This window comes from Dendrobates tinctorius, unplaced genomic scaffold, assembly GCF_039654945.1.
Source record: "Dendrobates tinctorius isolate UK_male_01 unplaced genomic scaffold, ASM3965494v1 ptg000156l, whole genome shotgun sequence".
Classification (NCBI taxonomy): domain Eukaryota; kingdom Metazoa; phylum Chordata; class Amphibia; order Anura; family Dendrobatidae; genus Dendrobates; species Dendrobates tinctorius.
The window spans coordinates 937,891-958,180 of record NW_027361823.1 but is presented as its reverse complement, the minus strand read 5'-3'; the positions used below and the strand labels follow the sequence as shown (position 1 = coordinate 958,180).

Here is a 20,290-nt window from a genome sequence, read left to right as displayed (position 1 = left end):
AGAGGTCACAGCAGGTCAGTTGTTCATTCATTCATTCATTGAATGGATGACAGCCAGCTTCATCACCAGCCGCCGGGGAACAGCGGCTTACAGTAACGCTACTTTCCCGGCGGCCATCCGTGTACACGGAGGACAGTGTGCACTGTTCTCTGTGTGCATGTGTGCAGCACATTTTACCGGAGACACTGATGTGTGAAACTGGCCTTGCACTATTTGGTCCCTCCAGTGACTGACATCCTTGCAGCAGCTGATATATGTTTCATGCCAGTTACATGTTGCCCTGTAGCAACCATACAAGGCGAGTAGATCCATTTCCTTGCCACCTTTTTGCTACCAGTTAAGACCCTATGGCGCTTTCTTTCTTTACCAGTTTCGTTGTTTGCATTAGATTTTTGGGAGGAGTGCAGTCAGAAAAGGAGGTTGTCAAAACCTCCAATAGTATACTACAAAAAAAACAAAAAAACTGACCTCCAACAGAATAAGGCCGGGATCACACATGCGAGGAATACTGCAGAGTTTCGCATGGTAACACCCGGTACTTGGATCTGAACGTGTGGCCAAATAGCTATACATGGAGCCACACGCTACGCTCCTAAGTGCTGGCGACAGTGCCAGGTATTAACATGTGAGACTCGGCCGTATTCCTCGCATGTGTGATCCCTGCCTAAAGCAAATGTGAACAGGTGCAAGCTGTTATGACTGCATAATATATGGAGGAAGCAAAAGGCCAGGGGATAAAGCAAAAGATAAAATAGTACAGGATTGCAAATGATTCTTTCTTTGAGGTAAACCATGGCTTAAAAATAGGCAGTAAAATGTTTTTCATCACAAAAAGAATAATTTGAATCCCATTCTGTGCTATCTGTACCCTCTTTTGCTTCCTTCCCTGCCTAGAAGACGGGGAATGATCAGACCATGTCCCACCATGGTCAGACACAGCCATTAGGCCTCCTTCACGCATCCATTTTTTATGTCCGTAGGACAGCAAATACGGACGCACGCACACCCATTGTATTCAATAGTGGTGCGCACATGTCAGGTTTTTATTAGCACAGACAAAATGCATGCCGCACACTGAAGACACATGGAAGACATCTGTGTCATTAGTGTGCACGTACCGGCACCTGGGAAAAAGTGGTACAGTTTGCCCTGTTCCCAGGCGCCGGCTGCTGACAGGGGCGCCGATGAGCAGGGTTTGTGACACACTTCTGGCGTGATCATGTTAAATCCAGCATTTAACATGGTAATAGCCACAGGTGGATCGCGATTCCACCTACAGCTGTTAGTACACATGGCAGTTGATCAAGTCAGCTGTCATGTGCCGGAAAAGATCCAGGCTCAGCGCTGGAACCCGCATCAATGGGGATACATGACCTATGATGTATCTTAGGTAATGTATCTACTTTAATTATTAAATATCTCAGAAATTAGAGCCAATCTGGCAATACCAAAGTCATATTCTTAATCAGCACCATAAATTTAATATATAACTGTTCAGACATCGTTGGCACCAAAATACACCCTGGAGTATAAGGGCTTGCAGCGTTTTTCTCAACACTTAGTTTTAGAAATGCACCACTCCCCAGCCGAGGGCATTGCGCTCCTGAGTGATTGAACGTTTAGGGTATGTTCACACTGGGCCTTTTTTCTGCATTTTTTTAGCTGCTTTTTCCATTACCAGCAAAGCCTATGAGATTTCAGAAATCTCATGCACACACATTGGTTTTTTGTGTCATCAGAATTTTGTGCTTTGCTGCATTTTTTGGACATAGAGCATGTCACTTCTTTCAACGTTTTTGCAGTGTTTTTCACCCATTGGCTTGAATGGGTGTTGAAAAAAATGCTGCAAAAATGCGGTAAAAACGCAAGTATCATTATTTGCAGTGTTTTTTTCTGCAGAAACGTCATGAGGGCACTCATGCACCATGAGACACAAGTTAGCCCAAAAATGCACCAAAACCGCATCAGAAATGCACCAAAACCTGCGTTTTTGCACAGCTTCTTTCCTGCCAAGAAATCAGGTTTTGCTGCAGAAAAAAAAGCAGTGAAAACGCCCAGTGTGAACTTACCCATAGACCCGTGTCATTGTTGCACAACTGTCCCAAACTGTGTGCTTTCTAATGCTGCAAGACGAGGTAGCTTTGTATCTGCAGCATCAGAGGAGAGCTGTGACACCGGAGATGGCTGGATCCAGTGATCCAACTTGCACTTGAGCAGTGCTGACCAAATCTATTAGAAAGAGCTTGTAAGCGACACACTGCTTTCCTCGGAGCATGGCCACCGCAGATAACGTGCAGCAGTGGCCGGTAACCTAAACAATGAGCATTGGGCAATACAAATATATAATCTTCCTTTCTTAAGAAAGTAGGGATTATTAATAACAAATAAATTGTAAAGTTGTTTGTTTTTCCAAGCATTTTGAAATTTTAGCAATTTAGTCTAATAACAATAACCCTTTAAAAGCTGAAAAAGCAGACAAACCTTATATACACTGAGCAGGTATATGCACCCATCTAATACACTGAGCAGGTGTGCACCCATCTAATGCACTGAGCAGGTGTGCACCCATCTAATACACTTGGACACTGCAGTATAAATTGCATCATTTGCTTTTTTATGCATCTGGATTTTTATCTCTTGGATTTTACAAGCTCGGTCATCGCATAATCCCGAGCCCGGTCTGTGCTCTAATGACACCTACAGGCCAACTTTGTTATTACAGTCAACCTAGCACATTACTGTACCTATGGTTAACTAACTAATACATGTTGTTCTGATCTCCATGGAGAATATATATATATATATATGAGTATATCTATAACCGTATATAAATGCGACCATTTTCAGTTCTCTGTTTCTTCTCTAGGACTCCACATAATAAATCATTAAGAACATGAAGCCAGTACACTGTTTTAAATGCTGCCTATAACATGGGTAGTCATTTACATTTTTTTACAGATTGTTTGTCTTTAGAAGGACTTAATTATCATAGCATACAAGCGTAAAGCAGAATAATGTAAAGGTGAAGCCAGTGAACTTTAATATTGTTCACGTGAATGGTAATTATAGGCTTATAGTAGCATCACTATAAATACAGATGATAGGAAAGAAAAGTGTGTGGTTCCTCTTTTACATTATACAGTATCTTCACTTAGAGGTATATTTATGATGGCCGCCTACATACAGAATTCTACAGTCTTTAAAGGGGTTGTACGGGGAAAACAAATGATCACCTCTCCACCAGATCGGTTATAACGGGGAACTTCTATCCCTATTAGAATGGGGCTACAGTGCACATGCTGAGCCGCGGATCCATTCTTCCACTATGGTGCTGCCGAGCGCTTCACTTGTCTTTTTCCCACAGTCCTATTGAGATTAAATGGCGCCGTGGTTGGACGTGTGATCTACCACCCCATTTTGTAATTGGGATAAAAATTCCCCACTGAGGATGAAAATGTACCATTGTGCCAATCAGTGTGGGTCTGAGTGGTGGGACACCCACCGATCAGCAAGTTATCACTGAACAACCCCTTTAATTCATTTTCACTTTACAATCCCTTTAGAGGGTGAGATCTCCCAACATTCAAAGCAGCTCTTTGGTTAGTTTACAGTATTTTTAGCTGGGGCTTTACAGACATTTAATATATGAAACAAAAATAACCACCTGTTGGAAACTTCTGACGCAGGATACAAAATTATTGGGCACTGGACGGGAAAATGACATGAACAGAATGAACATATTGGACCTGATTCATCAGAGCGATTCTGCCAGAATTGTGGTATAATGCGCATTGGAAAGTTGCAAAATTTTTGCCGAACATATAGTTACACAAAAATGTTGCACTTCGGCCAAAGTGGGTGGAGAGCAGGGTGAGGTTGTGACAGAGCGAGGTGTCATCTGTTAGGGGAGTCCATGGAGACCTCCATTAGCCTGTCATTTATTGAAGGATTCAGACAACTGTAATCTAATGTACTGTATATGTGAGCCTCCCCAAGGGAATCTGTCAGTAGGATCAACCCGCCTGAGCCATCTAGATGGGCATGTAGAACATAGGAAGCGGAATACTTTGACACCTTGATATCTGCGATCTGATGTCTTATTCCAGAGAAATCCATGTTTTTCATTTATGTAAGGCTGGTTTCACATTAGTGTATCTGTGCGCAGCATATGATCCGCATGAATCCGCATGTGTCACGCGTACATATCTTTAACATGTACACAGGGACATGCATTTGCATTCGTTTGCGTGCGGATGCGTACGCATACGTCATTTCGAGGTGTGCAGTGAATGCAGTATGTTGCATTTTTTGAGGCGTCAATTATGCGCAGCCATGCGCATGCAGATGATTGCGGATTGAGTGCATCAAAACAACGCATTACTGTCTATGGGAACGCATTGTTATGCAAGGACATGCGTACACATGCATTCGATACGAATGCGTACTTCAGACTGAACATGTCCAGGAACTAGTTTCAGCCACTCCTAAAGCAAAGGGGTATAAAAGGGGTTGAGGACACAGCAGATTGTCATGCAGATTAGTGCACGGCGCATAGTCCTGAAAATGTCATTTATTCTAAGTTCACATTAGCATCTCTGTGCGCAGCTTATCATCTGCATGTGCAAAGGCATGCAAAAATGCATGCAAACACAGCGTTTTTTATCCGCATCATCTTACGCATGACGGCAAAAATATGCTGCGTGTGCATGCATTTGTAGGCATTTTTGCATGCGTTTGCATTGTTTCTGAGCATGCGTTCAATATCTCCAATGCTTTTCCAGTAGAGTTTCCTTGACACTAGACACCCAATGGTGTGTCTCATGGGATTTCTACTGTATATATAGACACACTGCACAGATGAAATCCTCAACCTTTGCTGCTATATCCAGCTGCATGATGGATCTTAGTGTGAAGAGCATCCTTATTAATCTTGATTTGCAATTGAAATTGGCTGTTGCCTTTGCTGTGGCTTATGAAGAAGAAAGACGGAGAAGACGTCGTCGTTGCTGTTGGCAACACCCCATCATTGAAGTCCGAGAGAGCCATGGAGCCTACCACTCGTTGTACACAGAGCTGTGTAAAAACCCACAAAAGTTTTTCAACTACACAAGGATGTCGGAACAGAGCTTCGATGACTTGCTGCAACGTGTCTGAGGATCCATCACCAGGCAGGACACACAACTACGTTGAGCAATTTCTTGGAGGAACGTCTGTTGGTGACCCTGAGGTTCGTAATTTTGAAAAACAAACCCATGTCGTTGGTATTATTGTTTGAAAAGCCATGTACTTATATCTTTTCCCATTTTCTGTTCAGTAGATTCCTGGCTACTGGAGAGACCTATCTCTACATTTTCATTTCCGGATTGGAGTGTCCACGCTTTCTGGGATTGTTGGAGACACCTGCCGTGCTTTATGTGATGTTCTTCGTGAAGAATTTCTCCCACAACTGAACTCTGGTTGAAAAATGCTGCAAAATTTCTGGACATTTTTAATTTTCCAAACTGTTTGGGGGCTGTGAATGGCAAACACATTCGGATTATGAAACCAGCTGGAAGCGGATCCAAGTACTTCAATTCCAGAAAATAATTTTCCATTATTCTCATGTCGATTGCAGATGCTGACTGTCGATTTGTCACCGTGGACAATTGCTCTTTTGGACGAGGAAATGACTCCCAGATTTTGAAAAACTCAGTCATGGGCTGTTTGTATGGTAATGATTTCAATTTTCCACAGCCACAACCTCTTCTGAACACTGAAGGTAAAAAAAGAGGGAGTTACCAGTGTGAGACATGTGACTAACACAGAACATTATAACAGAACTTTGACTTCTTGCAAACAAACTTTCTGCAGCTCTCACAGCTCTGCTGTATTGCAACCATCTGCCTGTGAAATGGAAGCTGAAGCTGAGAGGAACCTGCATATGTGTCAGTTATAATCACACACAGCTCTGCAGTGAGATCAGGAGAGCAGCCATCACACTGGAAAGTCCCCCTTCATGCAAAATAATCCCTGGAGGTGGATTACCCTGCAGAGCAGGGTCCATCCCTTAGTCCTGAGCAGCTCATTTACATGTAAGAAAAATGTGGATTTCTCTGGAATAAGATATCAGATCACAGATATCAAGAGATAATTTTATTCAGTGTTCTCTGATCCACATGTCCATATAGATGGTTTTGAAGGATTGATCCTGCTGACATATTACCTTTAATAACATGCACACAACACAGCCAATTCCCACAAGCAGGACATTGTATTTCAGCGTAAAATCTAGTAGACGACTCCCTATATTTGGTCCAGAAAAGGGTCTCCAACAATATAGTGTCAGGGCCAGTGATACGGAGCACTATGCCCCAACAGAAGGAGACACCTCCAACATATTAAAAAGAACAGCAACAGCTGGAAAAGAAACACACAATTCAATATAATTTACAGTACATAAACTTACAATAATCCATTACATATATAAATCTATAAGATTCAATGTCACGATTAGCAAAGAAGGAAATAATCTAGGGCAACTATTACTATATTTCCATTACCCATATGTTAAATATTGTGAAGCAGTGAGGGGGCTCATATATGAGGGTTGCTATCTGTCCTCCAGGATGTGCAAAGAAACATACTGAACCCACTGGAGAGCATTGTGATTACAGCCACAGCTGGGGTTACAGTGCAAAATAAAAGTGTGACACGAGTCACTATAGAAATAACAAGTCCCAACAATGGAGAGAAAGTACTATAATAGATAGTAATGTAATAATACTTACTGGATAAGTAAAGTGAGATCCGAGGTCAGGTTTCAGGAAATGGCGCAGTACAACAAGGGGTAGTCGGAGACGAAATCCAATTAACAAGTCGGGGTCAGGAAGACCAGTAAGGGTATGTGCACACGTTGCAGATTTGCTGCGGATCCGCAAGTGTGTGACCAACCAATTTAATTCAATAGGAAAAAAAAAGCTGTTCACATTCTGCAGAAAATTCCACACGGAATCCGCAGCGGTTTATTTTCCGCAGCATATCAATTCTTTTTGCGGATCCGCATGCGTTCTTACACCCATTCCATTAATGAAATCCGCAGGGCTAAAAATGCATGCCAATCCGCAAAGAATCCGCACAAAATATGCACAAAATCTGCAAAAAAAGTGGATTTTTACCTGTGTTTTCTACCAAGAGATGCAGATTCCGTGCGGAAAATTTTGCAGGCAAATCTGCAACTTGTGCACATACCCTAAGGCAGGGGTGGGGAACCTCAGGCCCCAGGGCCATTTACGGCCCTTGATGACCTTTTATCAGGCCCCCGAGCAGATTCTCAGGGACAGCATTCTTGGACAGGGAGCTGTATTTTGTTTGCCACAATCTCATTAATTTCTTCTTGCTCTGTTAGCACACACACACAGTGTTCACTACTGAACATTAAAGGGCATGCAATGAAAGATTATGTCCTGACACCAGTGCCAGAGTCAAGATGTACTTTGTGGGCGGAGTTTGTACGGCCCCCGAAGGATGGTATAAATATCCAAATGGCCCTTGGCAGAAAAAAGATTCCCCACCCCTGCCCTAAGGCAGTATAGTTTACAGGGAGCAGGCAAAAGAGAAGTCAGGTCACAAGCAAAATAGTCCAAGTTCAGGAAGGGAATAAAGTCAGGCTGAATCAGGCCCAGAGCACAGAGTGATCAGACAGACACAGGCAACTGCAAGTGTACGATTGACACAGAGTGAAGGAGCTAACATGCTTAAGTAGAAGACTAATCAAGGAAAGTGAACACTGATGATGCAGCACAAACCCAGCACAACCCCTACACAAAGTAACATATCAGACAGGAACAGAGGGTCTTGGGAGTAATGGGAACCTATCAGCAGTATTGTGCATAGTAACCTACAGACAGTGTCAGGTTGGCAGATTAAAATGATACCTTGGTTGATGAAAAGCGTCATGTGGTTGTTCTTTAATCTTTTTTTCAATGTATATACAGATATTCATTATGCAAACTAGGGGGCAGGTCAGTAAGGGATCAGTGACTTGTCAGCAGTCTGCATTATGAATTCCTTATTCAGAGCATCACATACACCAACCCCGCATCAGGGCACGAGAATCTCATTAGCACAACTAAAAATAAAGATTAAGGAACAACCATAAGATGGATTTCATCAACCAAGGTATCATTTTAATCAGTGTAACGGCACCGACCTGACACTGTGTGTAGGTTACTGTGCACAATCCAGCTGACTAGAGATGGGCTGACACCTGGATGTTCAGGTCCGGTGGGTTCGGACGAACAGTAACAAAAAGTTTGGGTTCGGGTACCAGAACAGTGCCCGGACCCGAACCCCATTCACTTGAATGGGGGGCCTGAACATCCAATGTTTGCCACGCTGTCATGTGCATGACAGTGCGGAAAACACCGCTTCTGATCGGCGGTGAAATCATCCCCGCCAGTCAGAGCCACGGTTTTCACGCTGTCAAAAGACAGTGTGAGTGCTCAGCTGTGTTCAGAGGTATAAAGCTTACCTCCAGTCACTGGTTCAGTTGATGGGACTACTGATCCCATCATCCGACACTTGCTACAGCTAGAGTTGAGCGAAACGGGTCGGCCAAATTCAGAATTCGCCAACTTTTGCTAAAGTCGGGTTTCACCGATCGAAACCCGACCATAGCGTGAGGTCGGCCATGAGGTCGCCGACTTGAGCGCCAAAGTCGCATTTCCCACAATGCTTCCTGCGCCTTTTCTCAGCCAATCATCAAGGACGCACACTGTGGGCAACACGATTACATAGGCAGTGGTCCCCACCATCTTAGAGAAGGGCATCCAAGTGATTGGCTTGCTTTGTGTGGCATCACAGTGGCTATAAAAGGCCGTGACAGCCGACCGCCATCTTACTTCTGCCGATCTTGGCATAGGGAGAGGTTGCTGCTGCTCGTTCTCAATAGGGAGTGTTTAGGCAGGCAAAAAAAATTGCTTCTTCTGATAGCGATTTTCACTGTACAACACAACTGTATAGTGTGCAGTGACAGGGGAGGCTATATTTGTGTGCAGCAGCTCTGTTGGTGATTAGGCTGCCTTATAAGGCTCCCTGATAGCTGCATTGCTGTTTGCACACTGCTGTGCAGAGTGCTTTTTTAAAAGCAAAAAAACTTTTATTCCTTTTCTCTGCATAGTAGTTACTGAGCGTAAATTTTTGCACGCACCGTATAGAGGTGTACACTCCTCACATACTACCATGTACCGGCTGGTATCACGGACAAATACATGCTATATGTGTGTGACTCCATAAAAAAATACACGTAGATTAACATTTTTCCATACATACACCGTATAGAGGTGTCCGATTCTCAAACAGTATCGGATATCTGCTGTTCTTATTATGGTCACATCTACACAGAGTCAGCGTGTGTGTGTGTGACATTCCGTAAATACATATATGGACATTTCCATTTCTCCATACACCGTATTGAGCTGTCTGATTCTCAAACAGTATCAGATATCTGCTGTTCTTATTACGGTCACATCTACACAGAGTCAGCGTGTGTGTGTGACATTCCGTAAATTCATATACGGACATTTCCATTTCTCCATACACCATATAGAGGTGTCCGATTCTCAAACAGTATTGTATATCTGCTGTTCTTATTACGGTCACATCTACACAGAGTCAGCGTGTGTGTGACATTCCCTAAATACATATACAGACATTTCCATTTCTCCATACACCGTATTGAGCTGTCCGCTTCTCAAACAGTATCGGATATCTGCTGTTCTTATTATGGTCACATCTACACAGAGTCAGTGTGTGTGTGTGACATTCCGTAAATTCATATATGGACATTTCCATTTCTCCATACACCATATTGAGCTGTCCGATTCTCAAACAGTATCGGATATCTGCTGTTGTTATTACGGTCACATCTACACAGAGTCAGCGTGAGTGTGTGACATTCCCTAAATACATATACGGACATTTCCATTTCTCCATACACCGTATTGAGCTGTCCGCTTCTCAAACAGTATCGGATATCTGCTGTTCTTATTATGGTCACATCTACACAGAGTCAGTGTGTGTGTGTGACATTCCGTAAATTCATATATGGACATTTCCATTTCTCCATACACCATATTGAGCTGTCCGATTCTCAAACAGTATCGGATATCTGCTGTTGTTATTACGGTCACATCTACACAGAGTCAGCGTGAGTGTGTGACATTCCCTAAATACATATACGGACATTTCCATTTCTCCATACACCGTATTGAGCTGTCCGATTCTCAAACAGTATTGTATGTCTGCTGTTCTTATTACGGTCACATCTATGCAGAGTCAGCGTGTGTGTGACACTCCGTAAATACATATACAGAGATTGACAGTTTCACCAACAACGTATACAGCTGAACACCTCTGATACAGTACCGTATATCTGCTTGTTGGATTACGGTGAAATACATACTAGGTGAGCGTCTGTGACTCACAAAATATATACGGAGATTTCACTTCTTACATACACCTTACACAGCTGTACGCTACTCATACAGTACCATTTCTCTGCTGCTTTTTTTGGTACATTTTCCCAAACATGAGGAAGTCTGGTGGAAGGGGCCACGGACTTGGGCAGGGGGGCGCAGCTGGTACTGATGGTGGTGGTGGTGCATCGTCTGGTTCTGGCAAAAGCACGATAGCAGCTAAGGCAGGTGGTGTTGAGCCAGCATCATCGTCTGGCACAAGAAGGCCTTTAAGGTTCCCTTTTCTGGGAGTAGGTAAACCGCTTTTAAAGCCGAAGCATCAGGAACAGGTTTTGGCTTACATTGCCGAAACAGCCTCCAGCTCTATTGCCTCCTCTTCTGAAGTTATAAAAACTGCAAGCACAGAGTCGTCAGTGCAGGCTTCTGGTCAGGAACAACACCTTTCCTTGTGTCCTTCACCCACACCAAAAGTGAAGGATGCTGCAGCACACACTTCAGATTACTCCATGGAGCTCTTTTCACATACCATTCCAGGGTTATCAAGTCAAATCCTGAATTCCCCAGTCCAAGATGAATCTGACATGGAGTGCACTGAGGCACAGCCACTGCTAGATGATTCTGCTGGTACATTCACCCACAGCACTACATTGCCCTCGCAGTCTAATGAGCCCGAATCAGACCCTGATGAAACTCAGGTGCCCCTTCCCGCATACTATACCACCTTACACCGTGACACAGAGGAAGGTGCAGATGACATTGAAGACGAGGTCATGGAAGACCCAGTTGCTGACCCGGATTGGCATTCATTGGGGGAAGAGGGTGCTGGTGACAATAGGTCAGAACAGGAGAAGGATCCGCAGCATGCATCGTCATCGCAGCAGCGGTTATCCGGCAGGCCCGTAGCTGTCAAAAAACTTGGTAAGAAAACTAAAAGAGTTGCAGGACAGCTTGGCCAGACGGTCAAATTAGCACAGCGTGCAAGCCCTGAAAATTTGTACCATAGTAGGAAGAGTGCAGTGTGGCACTTTTTTTAACAAAATCCTACTGATGACACAAAGGCTATCTGTAAGAAGTGCTGAAGGACCTTTAGCAGAGGGAAAAATCTACGAAATTTGAATACCAGCTGCATGCTTAGACATTTAACCAACATGCACTTGCAAGAGTGGACAGACTACAAAACCTCAGGTAGCACATGTGCACCTGCTCCGACTGAAGTTAGCCGGCAATGCTCCATCGCTTCCCCCACTGTAAGGCCAACGCTAAGCACACCACCATCAAGAAATGTTGAGGTGTCGTCACTAGGCCAAAGCAGTCAGGCAATCACAATATTTTCGCGTGGAAACACTGAATCTAGGCCATCAACACCCTCTCCATCACCAACCCCTTCTCAGTCCATCATGTCCAATGATAGTTCCCCCATATGCAGCTCTCAAGTCCAGCTTACCCTACCAGACACTCTAAGTAGGACAAGAAAGTACTCATCCTCTCATCCACGTACACTGGCTTTGAATGCCTACATTGCCAAACTGATCTCATTAGAGATGATGCCCTTCCGTTTGGTAGAAAGCGAAGCTTTCCGAGAGCTCATGGCCTATGCTGTCCCACGCTATGACCTGCCCAGTCGGCACTTCTTTTCTCGAAAATCCATCCCTGCCCTCCACCGGCATGTGAAAGACCGCATTGTCCATGCACTAAAACAATCAATGAGTGGAAAGGTGCACCTCACAACAGATGCATGGGCCAGTAGGCATGGCCAGGGCCGTTACGTGTCCATCACTGCGCACTGGGTTAATGTGGTGGATGCAGGCTCCACAGGGGACAGCGGCAGTGGAACAGTGCTGCCTAGTCCACGGTATAGGAAACAGTTGGCTGTAGGCGTTCGACCCTCCTCCTCCAGAAGTGAAAGCTCGTCGACAGAGCCCAGTCACACGAGCACTCCATCCACATCTGTCAGTGTTGCACACGAGGTGTCCCACTATCGAACAGCAAGCAGGCTGTTTTAAAAATGATGTCTTTGGACGACAGCAGACACACCGTGGAGGTACTGGCCAACTACTTGCATCGACAAACTGAGTCATGGCTGGGCAGTCTACATCTTGAGCCAGGCAAGGTAGTCAGTGATAATGGGCGGAATTTTGTGGCAGCCATAGCCTTTTCAAAACTCACACACCTACCTTGCCTGGCTCACACCTTGAACCTGGTGGTGCAGTGCTTCCTAAATAATTTTCTGGAGTTAGCAGCCCTGTTCCATAAGGTGCGAAGACTGTGCTCGCACATCCGTCGCTCAACTGTCCACTCCAGTCATATGCAGAAGCTGCAGCGATCACTCAACCTCCCCAAGCACTGCCTAATCATAGACATTGCTACAAGATGGAACTCAACCATGCACATAGTTGAGAGGCTGTGCGAACAGAGGCAGGCTGTAATGCATTTGTGGGAGGATACACGGGCAGGCAGTTTGAGGACAGACATGGAATTGTCGGGTGTGCAGTGGTCAAAGCTGAAAAACCTCTGTAAAGTCCTTCAGTGTTTTGAGGAATGCACACGGCTGGTAAGCTCAGACGATGCCATCATAAGCATGAGCATACCACTTATGCGTCTGCTCATGCAAACTTTGATGCATATTAAGGATCAGGCGTCTGCAGCTGTGGAGCAACAGGAGGAGGAGGGAAGCCTTGATGACAGTCAGCCATTGTCTGGTCAGGGACCTGGCGTGGACGAGGTGGAGGAAGAAGAGGAAGATGAGGAGGAGGATGAGGGGGATGATTATTTTGGGGAGGAGGATGCTTCTCAGGGGGCAAGAGAAAATGTGGGCATGCCAAGGTCAGTTGCAGGGTTTGTGCATGACTGGATGGATGTGGATTTGCCAGAAAGTGCTCCTCCACCCACCACTGGCAGTGCAGCATTGACACCTGGAACATTGGCCCACATGTGTGACTATGCCTTGCAGATCCTAAGAAGGGACCCCCGCATTGCCAAAATGATGAAGGTTGACGACTACTGGTTGGCCAACATCCTCGATCCATGCTATAAATGCAAATTACACGACATCATGCCACAGGAGAACCTAGAGCTAATATTGGCTAACAAACAAGCAAGTCTGGTAAACCGGTTGTTTGAGGCATTCCCAGCACACAGCAGCGGAGCTGGTTCTCCCACGAGCCGTAGTGGGCAAAATGGAAGAGGTGTTCGTGGTGCACACAGCCGAACTGGCGTTGGAGACAAGGGTTTCCTGACCATGTTGTGGTCTGATTTCTCAAGTCCCGCGCACACGACAGCTAATACAGAATCAATTGCAAGTGACAGGAGACAGCAGTTGTCAACTATGGTTACAAACTACTTCTACTCCCATATCAAGGTTCTCCCTCACAGGTCATTCCCCTTTGATTATTGGGCCTCAAAACTGGACACATGGCCTGAATTGGCACAATATGCCTTACAGGAGCTCGCTTGCCCTGCTGGTAGTGTGCTATCTGAAAGAAACTTCAGTGCTGCTGGATCAATCCTGACAGAAAAAAGGACCCATCTGTCGACCCAAAATGTTGATGATCAAACCTTCATTAAAATGAACCAAGCATGGGTTTCCAAAGATTTTGTCCCACCCTCCCCTGATAGCACATAGGTTAGCAGAAAAAAGGCTCACTTTTGTCCTCCTCTTCCTCTGACTTCTCCAATTCCTCCATTTGCAGCAGCTGAAAGTCCAGCCTACACATCCACATATGCCATTTTTTAACCTCCCTAAATGGGCTGCCCCCCCACCCCAGGACTGGGGTCACCACCTACCGCACCCGGGCAAGTGTTGATGCCCTGAACAGGTGTGTGGCCCCACCCTTGGGCGACGGCACTGGCACAGGGCCTCTTATTGTACAATAAAGTGTCTCTGATGGTGGGGGGGCCCACTCGCCATCAGACACACTGGCGTACTATGAGGGGCCCTGTGCCAGTACCGGCGCCCATGAGTGGGTCCCCCCTGCTTGCTCAGGGACACAGCACTTGCATTACTTACCTCTCCATGCTCCACCGCTGTGTAGTCTGGCCAGCTAAATCCTTCACAGGGACTGCCACTACAAATTTGGTGTACTGATCGATGATGGCTAAGATCTAGCCATGTCCTGTCCTGGTGGCCTCTACCTTCAGATTACCAAAGGCTCCCATTTGTAATGGACGCAAACTCCCAATCGGATGTAGTGGTGCTTTCACATTTTTCATAGTCACAGAAGTGTGACATTCCTGTCACCATTTTTCAATGTCTCCTCTCATGGCAATCCAATAGAATCCCCTACGGCCTGTGGCTTCTGTGTTTTGCACTCCAAAGTGTCCAGACAGATCATGATAGGCAGTGAGGACCATGTGTTCAGCTCTCCCTGTGATCACAATTTGATGGAGATGAGTAACCGTGATGGTATCGACGCCACTGCGATACAGCAACCATTTCTTCACTAATTTGCATTTTAGCTGTATCCACAGTAAAAGTTATTATGGGTCAGCATCGCCTCTGCGAATTCTCCTGGAACGTTTTTCCATGAATAGTAATTCCAACACTTCTGAAATCACTTGACTTTGCGTCTGTACTTTTATCCATCTAGCTTCCTCTAGCGGAGAGTCTGGATTGGCTGACTGACACTGAAATATAAACGAAGATTTCAAAGTACTCCAACACTGTATACTGGTGTACGTTTCAAATACATTTCCCTTTTTCTCATTTTTATATTTTGGTGTAATCCATACTGAGCCTGTGAGAGTTTGTCTTACTCTGGTAAAATATAAGGAGATTTAAAATGACACCAACACTGTATGCAGCAGAACGCTTGTAAAACATTACCCTTTTTCAAGTTTTTATATTCTTGTGTAATCCATACTGTGCCTGTGATTGTCTTTGTCTGAAGCCTGAAGTATAGATGGAGATTTACAATTACCCCTAGACTGGAAACACCTGGGATCTGCTGATACAGTACCTTTTTCCAACATTTTGTATTTCGGTTAAATCCATACTGGCTGATAGATCGACCAAGTAATAGAAGACAGAGATGCCCGTATGAAAGGTTCTTCAGCCCTGAGACCACCTTACAAAACCCGGCAGGACTCAAAGAATCCCGCTTCTTCAGCATCTGGTGACAACTACCGAAAACGCTACCACTGTTAACGAGATCAAGAATCAGCAATGGAATTCCTAATACCTGCCACCTGAGAAGCAGTCACATGAGCATTACGCGTTAAACAAGTCAAAATTAAGTGCCGCAGGACTCGAATCACTGGAGGAGAGGACGCCGTCAAGCTGTTAATGGAACACACAACTCCCAGGTTGTCACAATTAAAACGGATCCTTCCGTCCCGAAACTCCTCCTTCCATAGGTTCACAGCCACCAGTATAGGCAAAATATCCAACCAATCAATAGTCCTAACAAGGCCCAGCTGAAACCACTCCTCAGGCCACGTAGCCGCGCACCACTGGCCCCTAAAACATGACCCAAAACACACTCCATCACACGCACCTGTGAACAACTCCAAGTCATCATTTACAACTGCCTCCTCCATGAGCCAAAAACGTCCATTGTATTGCTCCAAAAAATAGTCCCACAATTAAAAGTCAGCCTTAAGTTCACTGTAGAGCTGAACAAAATGATGCGGAGCCCGCACTCCCACCATAGCGCTCGACAACCGTTGAGAAAAGACCTGACCCATTGTAATAATGCGACAAGCTAAAGTCAAATTCACAAGTAGTAACTGCACCAATGTCAATGACAATTTCTTCAACCGTCTTGCCCGAGACACCTCATCCCACAACGCCTTCAAACCGTCAAACGGAACTCACATTTTAACAAATCAATCACGATTCACAAAAACGAATAGCATGTACAAGGCCCCTCTGTTTTACCGGGACCAAGCGGTACTACGAAACGCTCCGCCACCCATTCCACCGCTCTAAGTAACCTCTCCCAACAACCAGAATTAGCCCAACCGATACACAAACAATCATCCAGGTAATGAATCAAGGAATCAAAAGCCGATACTTCACGGACAACCCATTAGAGAAAAGAACTGAATGCCTCAAAAAACGCACAAGACACCGATCAACCCATTGTCAAGCACGTATCAACCCAAAAAGCACCACCCCAGTAACACACCAACAACATCACTATCCGGATGAACATGGATCAACATAAATGCCGACTCAATATCCGTTTTAGACAAAAGTGCCTCCTTCCAACATTTCCGGACAAACTTTGCTGCATCCTCAAATGAATTATAAAACAAAGAGCACAGCTCCGGGTCAATTCCATCAGTCACCGACCTACCACGAGGGAAAGACAATGATGAATGAGCCTGAACTTATGCTGCTGTTTCTTAGGCAGTACACCCAGGGGCGAGACTACCAAATCCTCAAACGGAGGATCCCTAAACGGCACAGACATCCTTCATAACTTAACCTCCTTCCCCAACTGTTACGACACCACCTCAGCATATTGGTCAGCTGACCTCAGATTGTTAATCACCCGTGGTATCTGAAAAGGAGGGGCGGGAATTTTAAATACGTCACTGAAAACGGACAACAACAGTTCCTACTTAACCCCATCCGGAAACCTACTTACAAAACGGACCATCGCGGCCAGTTTCAATGGCGTCTACCCCTTTTGAAATAGCACTCTCACTCTGCTTCTCCTTTCTGCTTCCTAAAGCATCTGGAAGCACCATGCGAGGTTCCTTTGCAATGGGATCAAAGATGCTTGCATTTGCAGCAATGTAGCCCCAAATTTACAGTGGCCATCATTGAATTGCCAGCAGAGACCCTGCTTCTGACTGACCGATTGCCCCGACTAACCCCCTTGTCCACTGCTTTGTGCATTTCACGAACCGGCACCCCCAGGAAAGGAATGGCCGAACTTAGTCGGCATCATAACCTTCAACCACAGACAGATGTCTTTCTTTTCCCACCGAATTGCCGGAAGAACTGCCTTCCTATGCCTAAATTGTTTGTCGTAACGGAGCCAAGCCTGAACCCCCTACACCCTATAAGCCTGCCCAATCAAATCCAAAAAAGAGGAGAAGAATTGTCAGGCGCCTTCTCTCCAAACACGCTAGCCAAAATATCAAATGCCTGTAGCCAATTAGATAATCTGTGCGGAATCAATCGCCATCTCCATTTTTCCTCCTCCTCTATTTGGCTATCATCCTCAAAGTTCAACTTTTCCAAAGGAAGCAGTGACAAAATCACAACATATTCATCCTTCTATATTTTTTCCTGCACCTCCTTCTTACGATGAGTGCCCAGTGGGCCCTCAAAGCATACATATACCTCCCCATGCGCCCTGTCATCTACATGGATCCGACATTCCTTTTCCTTCTCAGTCTGAACCGAAACAGACACAGTTTCAGCTCGGCCAACTGACACGCCAGTAACCGCCCCCGACAAACTCGTCCCTCGCTCCTGCGCCCCCACCCAAGCGGCTAAATGCATTGGGGGCACTCCAAATCCCTCCATCCACGACAACAAATCCCGCATGGAAGTCAACATCTCCCCCAGCCCCCCAATCCATGAAGGAACTTGGTCCACAACTCCCTGACCTAATGCCACTGGCCGGCCCCCCAACCCACTCCCGACCGCAGGGGACCTCACTAGAGATGAGGACAAAGAAGACATGGAGCCATACTCATTGGGCTGCGATGATGCTTTGACTCCTCCAGCCTCCAATCCTGTAACCCGCTGTGCATCGACTACGGAGCTTTCCCTCAGACCCTCTGTCCCCAGAGGTCTGCCACCTTGTAAAACAGGCTTTCTCAACGCCGACGCCCTCACGGGGAACTCCGTTCAGGGCTGTTTGCTTCTCCGGCCCCTATTGAGGCAAGCGGGCTGCACAGCCACGGGTGCTTCTGCCCGTGTACACTCACCCCCCCGCAACCCCCACCGACTGCCTGACGCACCGTCCATGCTGATCCACCGCCGTTGTTCCGGCCAGGGTGCCTGAGGTACTGGGCATAGCTGACAGCCTCGGGCGACGGGGGCTGCTGCCTGACGACCCCCCCTCTGGGTAACTCCCACCACTGCCCCAAGAAGAGGAGGCAGACAGCCCGGCTCCATGACGGCCTGCCGTGACGTAATTGTTCATCGCCGACCCGGCGAGTGCAGGCCCCGCCTCCCGCTCTACTCGGGGAGAAGGACTTGCAACCGCCACTGGACCCAGCCCGGCTCATGAATTCCTCCCAGCCCAGGGACTGCCCGCACGCTTACCAGCAGTCACCCGACCCGGAGGGTCCCTGGAAGGGGCTCCGTCGCCAGCGCTGGGTCCTGGGATCTGCGTCGGGGGATAAATGCTCCGTGGCCCTTGACCACCGCCTCGGACAGGAAGAGACACCAGCGGCCGACCCGCTGCTTCCACCGATGATCCCCGCGACCTGCTCCTCGATCCACGCTGGTAGGCTGCAACTCCGCTGCAGAGCACAGCCTCTCCAATCCAGCTGATATGGACTCCATGCTGTCTGGGCGTGGGACAGTCTCTGCGGCTCCGTAGCGGGAACTGAGGTAACCGCCCTATAAGCTGACTTCAAATACCCCCCTTATTTCTATACTCCACCCCCCAGGGACAGTTAACCCCCTCCTTCCAACCCACTGTCATGTGGGCCTCCACTTATGCCTCTGGGAAGGGGGGTTTGGCTCACTTTGGCCCCTGTCTTTCGCGAGACACTTAGGCCTGTAAACAGAAGTTGTGAGGTGCTTGTGTTGAACGCAATTGTTGGGTACAGTTAGGGTGCAGCCACAGGGGAGGATTTTCTTGTGTGCAGTAGTGCCGAGTATTAGCCTGCCTTATAGCAGTATTGCTGAGTGTGTACAGTGCTTTACTGACAGCTTTTTATACAGCACTAATACTTTTATTCTTTTTTTCTGCACAGTGAACGAACATTCATTATTTCTCACACTGTATACAGCTGTACGCTTGTGCTACCTTACCCATTAACTGTTTTTTATATAGTGGTCTAATCCATACTGAGCCAGTGAGAGTCTGTTTCTGACTCTGGAAATATATACTGAGATTTACAATGACCCCTACACTGTATACAGCTGTACGCTTCTGATCCATTACCCTTTTACTGCTTTTTATATTGTGTAATCCATACTGACTCTGAGAGCGTCTGTGTCTGCCTCCTGAAACAAATAAGGAGATATATAATGTTTAAACAATACTATATGTACCTTGTATCTGGTGATACAGTAACCTTTTTATACTTTTTATATTCTTGGCTAATGCATACTGGGACTGAGAGCGTCTGTGTCTGCCTCCTGAAATACATACGGAGATTTTTTGTAATTTAAGTATACTATATATACCTTGTACAGTGGGGAAAAAAAGTATTTAGTCAGTCAGCAATAGTGCAAGTTCCACCACTTAAAAAGATGAGAGGCGTCTGTAATTTACATCATAGGTAGACCTCAACTATGGGAGACAAACTGAGAAAAAAAAATCCAGAAAATCACATTGTCTGTTTTTTTTTCATTTTATTTGCATATTATGGTGGAAAATAAGTATTTGGTCAGAAACAAGCAATCAAGATTTCTGGCTCTCACAGACCTGTAACTTCTTCTTTAAGAGTCTCCTTTTTCCTCCACTCATTTCCTGTAGTAATGGCACCTGTTTAAACTTGTTATCAGTATAAAAAGACACCTGTGCACACCCTCAAACAGTCTGACTCCAAACTCCACTATGGTGAAGACCAAAGAGCTGTCAAAGGACACCAGAAACAAAATTGTAGCCCTGCACCAGGCTGGGAAGACTGAATCTGCAATAGCCAACCAGCCTGGAGTGAAGAAATCAACTGTGGGAGCAATAATTAGAAAATGGAAG

General features: G+C 45.9%; 1 long non-coding RNA gene across 1 annotated transcript in view; it reads left to right on the top strand.

Annotated features, from left to right (window-relative positions):
• Nucleotides 1–1,305: 1,305 nt before the first annotated feature.
• Nucleotides 1,306–20,290, top strand: part of LOC141051241 (uncharacterized) — a 63,696-nt gene continuing 44,711 nt past the window's right edge. Inside the window, exon 1 of the long non-coding RNA XR_012220598.1 lies at nucleotides 1,306–1,390. This is a non-coding gene — a long non-coding RNA (uncharacterized lncRNA). The remainder of the gene's footprint in view (nucleotides 1,391–20,290) is intronic.